This window comes from Oncorhynchus tshawytscha, linkage group LG05 (assembly GCF_018296145.1).
Source record: "Oncorhynchus tshawytscha isolate Ot180627B linkage group LG05, Otsh_v2.0, whole genome shotgun sequence".
Taxonomy (NCBI): domain Eukaryota; kingdom Metazoa; phylum Chordata; class Actinopteri; order Salmoniformes; family Salmonidae; genus Oncorhynchus; species Oncorhynchus tshawytscha.
Window position 1 is genome coordinate 21132053 of NC_056433.1, and position 13463 is coordinate 21145515.

Consider the following 13463-nt stretch of genomic DNA (forward strand, 5'->3'; position numbering starts at 1 on the left):
AATCTAATCTACAAAGGGTTGGAAGACTGAGGGTGCATTCATCAACCCGTACGGCATGACTAGGTACTCATAGTGCCCAGAGGTGGTACTGAAATGCGTTATCCACTCGTCTCCCTCACAGAAAAGCATCAGATTGTAAGCGCCCTTGAGATCTAGTTTGGTGAAGAAGCGCGCCTCTATTGCTGTGGCTATGAGCTGTAGCCGGTAACTATACCTCACAGTGATCTGATTTAGACCCTGGTAGTCAATACACAGGCGCAAACCTCCATCCTTCTTCTTCACAAAAAAGAAACTCGAGGAGGCGGGTGAAGTGGAGGACCGAATGTACCCCTGACGCAGGGATTCGGAGACATATGTTTCCATAGCCTCCGTCTCCACCTGTGACAGGGGATACACGTGACTCCTGGGAAGTGCAGCGTCTACCAGGAGATCTATCGCACAATCGCTCCATCGATGAAGTAGTAATTGAGTCGCCTTCTTTTTGGAGAAGGGCGAGAACCAAATCGGCATATTCAGGGGGAATGTGCACGGTGGAGACCTGGTCTGGAATCTCCACCGTAGTAGCACCAACGGCAACCCCTAAACACCTACCTGAGCACTCTCGTGACCACCCCGTGAGAGTCCTATGTGGCCAAGAAACAGTGGGGTTATGACAAGCTAACCAGGGTAGGCCCAGCACCATGAGAAACGCAGGAGAGTCAATAAGGAAAATACTAATTTTCTCTGTGTGACCCCCCTGCGTCACCATGCCTAAAGGAGCGTTGACCTCCCTAATCAACCCCGACCCTAATGGTCGACTATCTAAGGCATGAACGGGGAAGGGCACATCCACGGGAACAATGGGGGTCCCTAAACTATGAGCTAATGCTCTATCAATAAAATTCCCAGCCGCGCCTGAATCTACAAGCGCCTTATGCTGGGAATGCGGGGAAAACTCAGAAAAAGTGACAGACACAAGCATATGTGAAACAGAGGACTGAGATTCTGGGTGAGAATGGTGCCAGCTCACCTGGGGGGATGCCAGAGCGCCCTGCCTGCTGCCTTGATTCCCATAGGAACCAACCCGGCACCGACCAGCAGTGTGACCTCTGTGGCCACAGCTGGTGCACAAGCGGAAACCCCCTCCGTTCTCCCTGCGCACCGCCCCTCCCAGCTCCATGGGTATCGGAGAGGGGGTGTGGGAGGATGGAACCACCAGACCCCGATCTGGACGTCCGCGAGTAGCCAGCAGGTTGTCCAGCTGGATGCACAGGTCCACCAGCTGGTCGATAGTGAGGGTGTTGTCTCTGCAGGCGAGCTCCCGACGCACACACTGCAGCGGTAGTGGTCGATCAGGGCCCTGTTGTTCCATCCCGCGCCGGCAGCCAGGGGTCTGAACTCCAGGGCAAACTCCTGGGCGCTCATTTTATGGGTGAACTCCACAAAATGGTCCAAAGCCGCATGTCCCTCTCTCCACACGGCGTTGGCCCACTCCAGGGCTTTCCCGGTGAGGCACGAGACAAGGGCGGACACCCTCTCATGGTCCGATGGAGCTGGGTGGACTGTGGCCAGATAGAGGTTAAGTTTAAGGAGGAACCACTGGCGGTTGGCAGCACTCCCGTCATACTCCTGTAGAAGGAGAGACGGATCCCACTGGGCTCAGGCGGGAAAGGGGCACTCAGGAGAGACCCCAGTTGTGCTGGTGGAGGCGCTGGAAGAACTCTCTGTCTCTCCCAGCGTCCATTGTCTGGACAACGCGATCATCTGGACAGCGGCGCCCAGATGGTGAAGCATAACCGCATGCTCCCGGACATGCTCCTCCACCTCCATGGCCGGGGTACCTTCTCCTGCTGATTCCATAGGTGGTCGGAGATTCTGTATTGGGTGCGTGTTGGTGGCAGGGAAGTCAGGCGCAGGAGAACGAACTTGGTAAAAAAAGGAGTTGTTTAATAAATGCTTATAAACTCCAAAAACCAAAATGTACAAAATAACACCAACATAATACATGCAGATCACATACAAGCAAACAAATTGGAACCAGGTGTGAAGGAAGACAAAATCAATGGAAAATAAAAAATGGATCAGTGATGGCTAGAAGGTCGGTGACGTCGACTGCCGAACACCGCCCGAACAAGGAGAGGGACCGACTTCGGCGGAAGTCGTGACAAAAAGGGCCTGGGGAAGTCAGACTTCAGCTCCATACCAACACTTAAGCCACTTGGAAAAAAGCCATTCGGCAAGGAGGGAGAGAAAAAAACTTAAATACAGTCAGCCAATTATTACAGATAGTCCTCATTCATTTAGGGCAACCTCCTGCAAATCGCTCAGGGAACATACTTAGTGCAAAATCCCAACGAGTCCTTGTGCAAAATGAGGTGGAAAAGTGTTTTGCATCCTTGTAATCACAACATTGCTGCATCTCCTGGTGATTTATTCTCAAGGTTCCTGTTTGTGTGTGCTCTAAATCAGACTGCTTCTGGCTGCTGCTGATCGCTGGCTTTACAGCCTGCAGGCCCATAAGGAGACAGATTTATTGTATGTTTGCCTGCTTCTTTGAAATTAGAACCAGGCTAACATTATTTTTATGTTATTAGCACAGGCTGTGAAACAAGCTTTTTATATGTTAGACACTGAAAAAGTCAGTCTCCCTCAGAGTGTTGTGCCTCAGTCTAACAGGTGCTTGCACAACAGCTCTTGCTAGACCTTGAGTTTTAAGTTTAACCAAACAGTGTTTAACCAACCAAAATGTATTCAGCCTCATGTCAAATCAGAGTTGTATTCTTTCTACTTCCTAACTTATTTCCTCTGGTTGGGTGATGACTGACAAGTGAAGGAAGGCAGTGCTCAGAGCTTGAGATAATTGTATGTGCCACTGCTGGGTGGCAGGAATCGGATGGGGGCTGTGGTGTCATAGGAGTTGCTACACAAATCAGTCAGAAGTAATTACTGCAAGCAGCCACAGCACTGAGGAGAAATGCCACAAGGTAAGCAGGTCCCCAACACCCCACTTACTTCCTCATTAGCGCCAAACATCCCAACCTAATCTGACATAACACTACCACACTCACTACCGCAAACGAAGTGTCCTCTGTTCCTGATCAACTCACCCCACACCAGAGCCTCTCCACCCCACATTCCATTAATCCACGTCTAATGGTAACATTCACATTAAAGTAGAAGAGTTTAGAAACATACATTCTTATTTACAATAAAATTGACTACAAAATGACACAATACATTATTTACCATTCATTTTTACTGGGCACAAAATAATCTGAAACACAACCAAAACAAAGCAAATGCATCCAACAAGTTAATTATCATTGCGTGCTAGGAATATGGGCCCAAATATTAAAACGTTTGACTACTTTAATACACATTTAAGTGAATTTGTGAGTTTTGGTCCACAAAAATGGGGGGAATATGCACAAAAAAGTGCTGTAATTTCTTAAACGGTTCACCAGATATGGATGAAAATGCTCTCAAAATAAAGCTGACAGTCTGCACTTTAACCTCATAGTCATTGTATCATTTCAAATCGAAAGTGCTGGAGTACAGAGGCAAAACAAACAAAACATGGTCACGATCCCAATACTTTTGGACCTCACTATTGTCTGATGTTCATTACAGAGATAGTCTAATGTTCATTAGAGAGATAGTCTGACGTTCATTAGAGAGGAGAAGTAGTGGCCTGGGATGTTAGTAAAGGTTTTGTGGACAGATTATGCAAACCTAAATAGTACTGCTGTAACGGATTTCCTCCTCGTCGTCTGAAGAGGTGTAGCAAGGATCTGACCAATACGCAGTGTGGTAAGTGTCCATGTTTTAATTGAAAAGACTGACCATGAGACAAATACAAAATAACAAAGTGAAATGGAAACAAAACAGTCCCGTGTGGCACTGACACAGGAAACAATCACCCACAAAAAACCCAAAGAATATGGCTGCCTAAATATGGTTCCCAATCAGAGACAATGATAAACACCTGCCTCTAATTGAGAACCAATCTAGGCAACCATAGACCTACAAAAACACCTAGATGGAAAGAACCCCATAAATCTACAAAAAACGCTAGACTGTACAAACACCCTAGATGAGACAAAAACACACATAATCACCCATGTCACACCCTGACCTAACCAAAATAATAAAGATAACTAAGAAAACTAAGGTCTGGGCATGACAACTGTAGACCTGTCATGATGCAATGGGTTGCATGAGAAAACGAGCAGCATTAGTTCCTGTGCTTTAGACAAAAAAAACAATTTTGCAGGTGTTGGCATCTTTCGAATTTCGGAATGGGAGGGGACATTTGGTCCATAGACTTGCCTGTAACTTGCGAAGAGAGTGGGTAGAGTTCTTCGTTCTCTTCTCTTAACACGTATGCAGTGGTGTAAAGTACTCAGGTAGAAATACTGTAAAGTTCTACTTAAGTCATTTTTGGGGGTATCTGTACTTTACTATTCATATTTTTTGACAACTTTTACTTCACTACATTACGATAGACAATTATGTACTTTTTACTCCCAAATGTACTCATTACATTTTGAATGCTTAGCAGGACAGGAAAATGGTCCAAATCACGCAATTCTTATGCCTACTGCCTCTGATTTGAAGGACCCACTAGACACAAATTCTTAGTTTGTAACTGATGTCTGTGTGTTGTAGTTCCCCTGGCTATCCATAAATTAAAAAACAAGAACATAGTTCTGTCTGGTTTGCTTAATATAAGCAATCGCAATGATTTCTATGATTTGATTTCATACTTAAGTATATTTCAAACCAAATAGTTTTAGACTTTTACTCAAGTAGTATTTTACTGGGTGACTTATATATATATATATATATATATATATATATATATTTACAACATTCTTCGCATACCTTTTTATATATATTTTTTATTTTCCATACTCAACTTCAAAACTCTCCTGCAACCCGCCTCACCAATTTATATATATATAAAAAAAGAAAGTATTATTTACCTAAAATCTGTAATCCTCCATAGAAGCTAACCAGAAGCTAGCCAGAAGCTAACCAGAAGCTAGCCAGAAGCTAGCCAGAAGCTAGGCTGAAGCTAATCAGAAGCTAGCCAGAAGCTAGTTAGCTTCTTTACTGGCTAATCGTTAGTAATCACCTAACCACGGTTTGTGGTCATCAGCTATCCTTTAGCTCGAAAATCTATCGCCAGTTTTCTACGGCGCGGCTCGGACCGGAACGTACCGGACCTATTTTTCCCTCCATGTCCCCGGATTTCAACCGCAAGCTCTGGACATTTATAACTGGATCTCGCAGCTAGATAGCTGCTATCCGTGTGACTATCGACTTACGTCGATCCCGGAGCAAACATCAATTATTCCGGAGCTAGCAAGCTGAAGAGTTCCATCAGCCACTCCTGGACTACAATCACCTATCCGTACCCGTTTTACTGCCAACGCGGAGCCCCACCGGACCTTCACAACTGGACTACCATCGTTATCTGCCCGAGGGAGTTATCCAGATGGCTCCTCCGTCGTGACGTTACCTTAACGCCCATCTGCGGTCCGCTAATCGTTAGCTGTCTTATCGGATGCTATCTGAATAGATCTATCGGACATTTTTTAAATTAAAAAAAATAATAATAATTCTTGGGCCTCTATAACTATATCTATTTTTTTCCGAATTGGATTGATCCACTCTACCACACGGAACCGACGGAAACGCACGAGGGGGCTAAAAAACACACCTCCATCCTATGCTAGCTTGCTACAGATGGCCCGGCTAGCTATCTGAATCGCCGTGACCCCAACCAACCACACTACTCACTGGACCCGTTTGATCAATCGACTAAGCATGCCTCTCCTTAATGTCAATATGCCTTGTCCATTGCTGTTCTGGTTAGTGTTGATTGGCTTATTTCACTGTAGAGCCTCTAGTCCTGCTCACTATACCTTATCCAAACTATTAGTTCCACCACCCACACATGCGATGACATCTCCTGGTTTCAATGATGTTTCTAGAGACAATATCTCTCTCATCATCACTCAATACCTAGGTTTACCTCCACTGTATTCACATCCTACCATACCTTTGTCTGTACATTATACCTTGAAGCTATTTCATTGCCCCCAGAAACCTCCTTTTACTCTCTGTTCCAGACGTTCTAGACGACCAATTCTCATTGCTTTTAGCTGTACCCTTATCCTACTCCTCCTCTTTTCCTCTGGTGATGTAGAGGTGAATCCAGGCCCTGCAGTGCCTAGCTCCACTCCTATTCCCCAGGCGCTCTCTTTTGATGACTTCTGTAACCGTAATAGCCTTGGTTTCATGCATGTTAACATTAGAAGCCTCCTCCCTAAGTTTGTTTTATTCACTGCTTTAGCACACTCTGCCTACCCGGATGTTCTAGCTGTGTCTGAATCCTGGCTTAGGAAGACCACCAAAAATTCTGACATTTTCATCCCTAACTACAACATTTTCAGACAAGATAGAACTGCCAAAGGGGGCGGTGTTGCAATCTACTGCAAAGACAGCTTGCAGAGTTCTGTCCTACTATCCAGGTCTGTACCCAAACAATTTGAACTTCTACTTTTAAAAATCCACATCTCTAAAAACAAGTCTCTCACCGTTGCCACCTGCTATAGACCACCCTCTGCCCCCAGCTGTGCTCTGGATACCATATGTGAACTGACTGCCCCCCATCTATCTTCAGAGCTCATGCTGCTAGGCGACCTAAACTGGAACATGCTTAACACCCCAGCCATCCTACAATCTAAGCTTGATGCCCTCAATCTCACACAAATGATCAATGAACCTACCAGGTACCTCCCCAAAGCTGTAAACACGGGCACCCTCATAGATATCATCCTAACCAACTTGCCCTCTAAATACACCTCTGCTGTCTTCAACCAAGATCTCAGCGATCACTGCCTCATTGTCTGCATCCGTAATGGGTCAGCGGTCAAACGACCTCCACTCATCACTGTCAAACGCTCCCTGAAACACTTCAGCGAGCAGGCCTTTCTAATCGACCTGGCTGGGGTATCCTGGAAGGATATTGATCTCATCCCGTTAGTAGAGGATGCCTGTTTTTTTTTAAATGCCTTCCTAACCATCTTAAATAAGCATGCCCCGTTCAAGAAATTTAGAACCAGGAACAGATATAGCCCTTGGTTCTCCCCAGACCTGACTGCCCTTAACCAACACAAAAACATCCTATGGCGTTCTGCATTAGCATCGAACAGCCCCCGTGATATGCAGCTTTTCAGGGAAGCTAGAAACCATTATACACTGGCAGTTAGAAAAGCCAAGGCTAGCTTTTTCAAGCAGAAATTTGCTTCCTGCAACACTGACTCAAAAAAGTTCTGGGACACTGTAAAGTCCATGGAGAATAAGAACACTTCCTCCCAGCTGCCCACTGCACTGAAGATAGGAAACACTGTCACCACTGATAAATCCACTATATTTGAGAATTTCAATAAGAATTTTTCTACCGCTGTCCATGCTTTCCACCTGGCAACCCCTACCCCGGTCAACAGCACTGCACCCCCCACAGCATCTCGCCCAAGCCTTCCCCGTGTCTCCTTCTCCCAAATCCAGTCAGCTGATGTTCTGAAAGAGCTGCAAAATCTGGACCCCTACAAATCAGCCGGGCTAGACAATCTGGACCCTTTCTTCCTAAAATTATCTGCCGAAATTGTTGCCACCCCTATTACTAGCCTGTACAACCTCTCTTTCATGTCGTCTGAGATTCCCAAAGATTGGAAAGCAGCTGCGGTCATCCCCCTCTTCAAAGGGGGGGACACTCTTGACCCAAACTGCTACAGACCTATATCTATCCTACCCTACCCTTCTAAGGTCTTCGAAAGCCAAGTCAACAAACAGATTACCGACCATTTCGAATCTCGCCATATCCTCTCTGCTATGCAATCTGGTTTCAGAGCTGGTCATGGGTCACCTCAGCCACGCTCAAGGTCCTAAACGATATCTTAACCGCCATCGTAAAGAAACATTACTGTCCAGCCGTATTCATTGCTCTGGCCAAGGCTTTCGACTCTGTCGATCACCACATCCTCATCGGCAGACTCAACAGCCTTGGTTTCTCAAATGATTGCCTTGCCTGGTTCACCAACTACTTCTCTGATAGAGTTCTGTGTGTCAAATTGGAGGGTCTGTTGTCCGGACCTCTGGCAGTCTCTATGGGGGTGCCACAGGGTTCAATTCTTGGACCGACTCTCTTCTCTGTATACATCAATGATGTCACTCTTGCTGCTGGTGAGTCTCTGATCCACTTCTACGCAGACGACACCATTCTGTATACTTCTGGCCCTTCTTTGGACACTGTGTTAACAACCCTCCAGGCAAGCTTCGATGCCATACAACTCTCCTTCCGTGGTCTCCAATTGCTCTTAAATACAAGTAAAACTAAATGCATGCTCTTCAACCGATCGCTACCTGCACCTGCCCGCCTGTGCAACATCACTACTACTCTGGACGGCTCTGACTTAGAATACGTGGACAACTACAAATACCTAGGTGTCTGGTTAGACTGTAAACTCTCCTTCCAGACCCACATCAAACATCTCCAATCCAAAGTTAAATCTAGAATTGGCTTCGCAACAAAGCATCCTTCACTCATGCTACCAAACATACCCTTGTAAAACTGACCATCCTACCAATCCTCGACTTCGGCGATGTCATTTACAAAATAGCCTCCAATACCCTACTCAACCAATTGGATGCAGTCTATCACAGTGCCATCTGTTTTGTCACCAAAGCCCCATATACTACCCACCATTGCGACCTGTACGCTCTCGTTGGCTGGCCCTCGCTTCATACTCGTCGCCAAACCCACTGGCGCCATGTCATCTACAAGACCCTGCTAGGTAAAGTCCCCCCTTATCTCAGCTCGCTGGTCACCATAGCATCAACCACCTGTAGCACACGCTCCAGCAGGTATATCTCTCTGGTCACCCCCAAAACCAATTCTTTCTTTGGCCGCCTCTCCTTCCAGTTCTCTGCTGCCAATGACTGGAACGAACTACAAAAATCTTTGAAACTGGAAACACTTATCTCCCTCACTAGCTTTAAGCACCAGCTGTCAGAGCAGCTCACAGATTACTGCACCTGTACATAGCCAATTTGTAATTTAGCCCAAACAACTACCTCTTTCCCTACTGAATTTATTTTATTTATTTTGCTCCTTTGCACCCCATTATTTTTATTTCTACTTTGCACATTCTTCCACTTAAAATCTACCATTCCAGTGTTTTACTTGCTATATTGTATTTACTTTGCCACCATGGCCTTTTTTTGCCTTTACCTCCCTTATCTCACCTCATTTGCTCACATTGTATATAGACATGTTTCTACTGTATTATTGACTGTATGTTTGTTTTACTCAATGTGTAACTCTGTGTCGTTGTATGTGTCGAACTGCTTTGCTCTATCTTGGCCAGGTCGCAATTGTAAATGAGAACTTGTTCTCAACTTGCCTACCTGGTTAAATAGAGGTAAAATAAAAAATAAATAAAAAGACATTTCAGCTTTTAATTTGTAATTCATTTGTAAAAATTTCGAAAAACATAATTGCACTTTGACATGATGGGATATTGTGACAAAAAAATCTTCATTTAATCAGTTATGAATTCAGGCTGTGGCACAACAAAATATGGAAAAGGTCAAGGAGTGTAAATACTTTCTGAAGGTCCTGTAGGTATAAACAATCTATGGAACATGATGTTGGATCTAGACCCAAATGTCCTACTGTAGGTCTTCATGAATAGTTATACCGATCATCTTGGATTCATTTCCATGGGGGGAAAGGGATATATTGGATGAGCCAATTAAAGGTCATGCTAAACTCATTTAGATAGGAACACTTGATGAAAAAAATAGCAATAGCAGTTTTCTCCACTTAGCACATCCACACTCACTCGAGCCCGTGCACACACACACACACACACACACACACACACACACATTGTGCAGTGGCTAACAAACTGGAGCACTTTTGATGCTGGGTACAGAGTGTGTGCCTCCATGACAGACCTGCATCATTCTCCCAGTGTGACTCCCCCCATGTCTCTCTGTGGTCCCACTAATTCGGAGGAACAGCATGGTGATGACAGATCCCAGACGAGTTCCCGGAGCCTCAGCTTCAAATAAGCCCCCACATTAACATCACAGCCATTCTCCATGGGCTCCTTCACCACTCAATCTTACTTTGAGCTATGGGATAGGCACTACAGCTATACACATGAATGAGATCCCATATACTCTGGCCAATGATGGTGGACATCTGGAGACACACATTCATGTTCTACAACGCCAATTTAGATTCCATTGTTGCAGTCAGCAGACAGTAGCTATTTTCCTTCTTGTTTTCCATTGCTAAGTCCTGGCTAGTAGCTGCAGGGTGTTATGGAGTTAGTGTCTCTGTGGCCAGCTGTATTGATCGGCCTGGAGTTTGGATGGAGCCAGAGGGTCCAGTGAGCAGACATAACTGTCTATGCCTGAAAATCAGACTTGTTCTTCTCTCCTATCACACAGACTAATAACATCAAACCCCTGTCACCCTCCCTCACCGAGCAGCTTTGAACCGGCTGTCCAAAAATCTCTTTTGTCTCGACAACTTGCTTGAAAAATGCTGCTTGTACAAATGCTACACAAAAACGACATTGTTCTATAATTACAGCAGAAGATAAAGCATTCCTGGCAAATGCTATCCAGCCTTGGCCAAGAAGCACAAACCAAGCTTTTGCAGCACTCTGCGGAAATATTCAAAAGACTTATTACATCAGAGAGAGAGAGAGAGAGAGAGGCAGAGAGAGAGAGAGAGAGAGGCAGAGACAGAGAGAGAGACAGAGACAGAGAGAGAGAGAGACAGAGAGAGAGAGAGACAGAGAGAGAGAGGTTCAAGAGACAGAGAGAGAGAGAGGCAGAGAAAGCGAGAGCGAGAGAGGCAGAGAAAGAGAGAGAGAGAGAGAGAGGCAGAGAAAGAGAGAGAGAGAGTGAGAGAGAGGCAGAGAGAGAGAGGCAGAGAGAGAGAGAGGCAGAGAGAGAGACAGAGAGAGAGACAGAGAGAGAAAGAGAGACAGAGAGAGAGAGAGAGACAGAGAGAGAGAGACAGAGAGAGAGAGACAGAGAGATTAAGAGAGAGAGAGAGAAACAGAGAGAGAGAGAGACAGAGACAGAGAGAGAGAGAGAGACAGAGACAGAGACAGAGAGAGAGAGAGAGAGAGAGAGAGAGAGAGAGAGAGAGACAGAGAGAGCGAGAGACTGGAGGACTGGAAAGTAAATACATGAATCATAGCACTTTCAAATATGGGGACAAAATCAACAGATGAATCTCACTGTGTAATCAATTTGGTGTTATCGGTTACAATGCATTTGCTGACATTAGTTAGAGAAAGGATGTCAATATCGAGGTACTCTTTCTCTCACGCTCACTCTCATTTCTCCCTCTCCATCTGCCCCTCCCATACTCTGTAATTCTGTATTACTTGGGAATTGTAACACGTATACAGGTGAACAAGAGAAGCCACATCCCTGATTGGCAGATGACTGACAACCCTGATGAGAAGCACCTGCTCACCAGATGCTCACCTGGGTTTCCCTATAAATGCTGTTTCTGATTGTAATTCATACGCACTGAAGAAGGATGTTAAGCCGAAACTTCTGTGTATGCGATCCTGATGCAGTAAAAATAATAACAAGTTAAAAAAAGAAGATAAGCTTTATGCAACTCTATTTGATTGCAGACCCATCACACTTTTTAGTCTCTCCTATCTCTCGTTAATAAAAGTGACTGATGATAACAGCTGAGAGAAGGCCAGTGCAGGCATACTGTAGGCGGTCTTGTGTAACATTCACACGGAGAGATGAGGGGAGGAGCCATACTGCCCCTGGGATCCATGCAAACTAATTAATCTCTATGCAAGCTTGTCTTAGGCTACCCACCGGATGAAAGAAGACGGGAGAAAAGGTGCTACGCTCCAGAGGAAGAAATGCACTAATTATTGAGAATGCTGTTTTACCATGAACAATTTGTGGATTGCTCTCTGTGCATGATTTAATTCATGGCTGCGCCCACTGAGAATACCCATCTTGGGTAAATACAGGGACAGCATACATAATCAAGCTTGAGAGGCACTGTGAAAACTTTATCTTAAGAGTAATGCCATTCAGTAAAAGGTGGCAGATGAGATTAGTGTCTTAAATAAGATTATTCCGTATTTTGACATTGATTTAAAGACGCTGTGATGATGTCTTGATGCCATTGGCAGGCTATGCACAATCCGTCAGTTTAGACTAATCACAGTCATTCATCAGGATTCATCATGCCAGGGCTTCAATCACAGTCCGTGATCATGGAGCGACGCAAAGGGATCAGTGTGATCTACACAACTTCAATCTAATTAGTGGTCTCATCCTTGGGGCTAGTCCTTCAGGATGCTGCTTTGAAGTTACCTTTCCACCCATAACCTGGGACCACTCAACTGGTTGAAATGGTTTTGGAGATTGGTATGCGATTCATGAGAAAGGTGCAAGAGTGCATTGTCGGAGTGCTGAAGTCACTGAACAGGCTCTCCCTCTCAGCTTCCTCTCTCATTGTAGGAGAGATTCAACCTCAGTGGTACAAGAGCTGTCCATGTGCTAAGGATGAAAGCATTCTGGACAGGCCCGAATCATATATAATGTCAAGTTCTTTGGTGAGTCAATCACAATGTTTTGGAGTTCATTACTTTAATGCAGAGATCCGAGATGCTCTTTTCTGTGTTCTCTGGTTCACTTGAAAGCCATATCCTAATTGGAGATGTTTGCCTTGATGTCAAATGCAATTTCCCGTGCACTTCCCCTGTCCTCTCACATGTAGAGGCTCCCAAATGTCTGTTCATTAGCATGTAGAGCACAGACACTCCCATATTATACATATTATACTGTGTCGAGTGAGAGAGGGGGTCATGTGATATGTTTAGGAGTGATAGAGCAACATAAACCATCTTCTTTAAACCCCTGACTTTGAGGAAGCCTATATTTGAAAGCATGCAGGACATCACAAAGTCGCAACACACTCACTCAGGTCCCTGACAGTCTCCTGAGACGGCTTCTGTATTCTAATTGGGATATCTTCTTCCTTCCATCCCATTTCTAGGGGGAACATTTTTTGAGAACGGGCCAGGCTGTCTGCGTTACTGGCCCTGCCTGTATGCAACGCAGGCTGTTTCTATATCAGCTCACATGGAGAGAGAAGCCAGCTGTCAGACAGACCAAGAAGGAGATCAACTGTTCATGCTAAGTTGCTCAGCTCCTGTGCGAGGAGTTTGCAAATGGAGAAAATAATGAATTCCATTAGAATTTTGTAAATGGCTTTTCAACAGCAGAGTGTGTTCGTTGATGCAGATTCTCAACTTTTAATTAAAGTCTGCGATTATGTTGTGGAAACGTGCAAAAGTTGAAACATTTAGACCCTATTTGGTATAAATAATGGTTTTAATGGAACT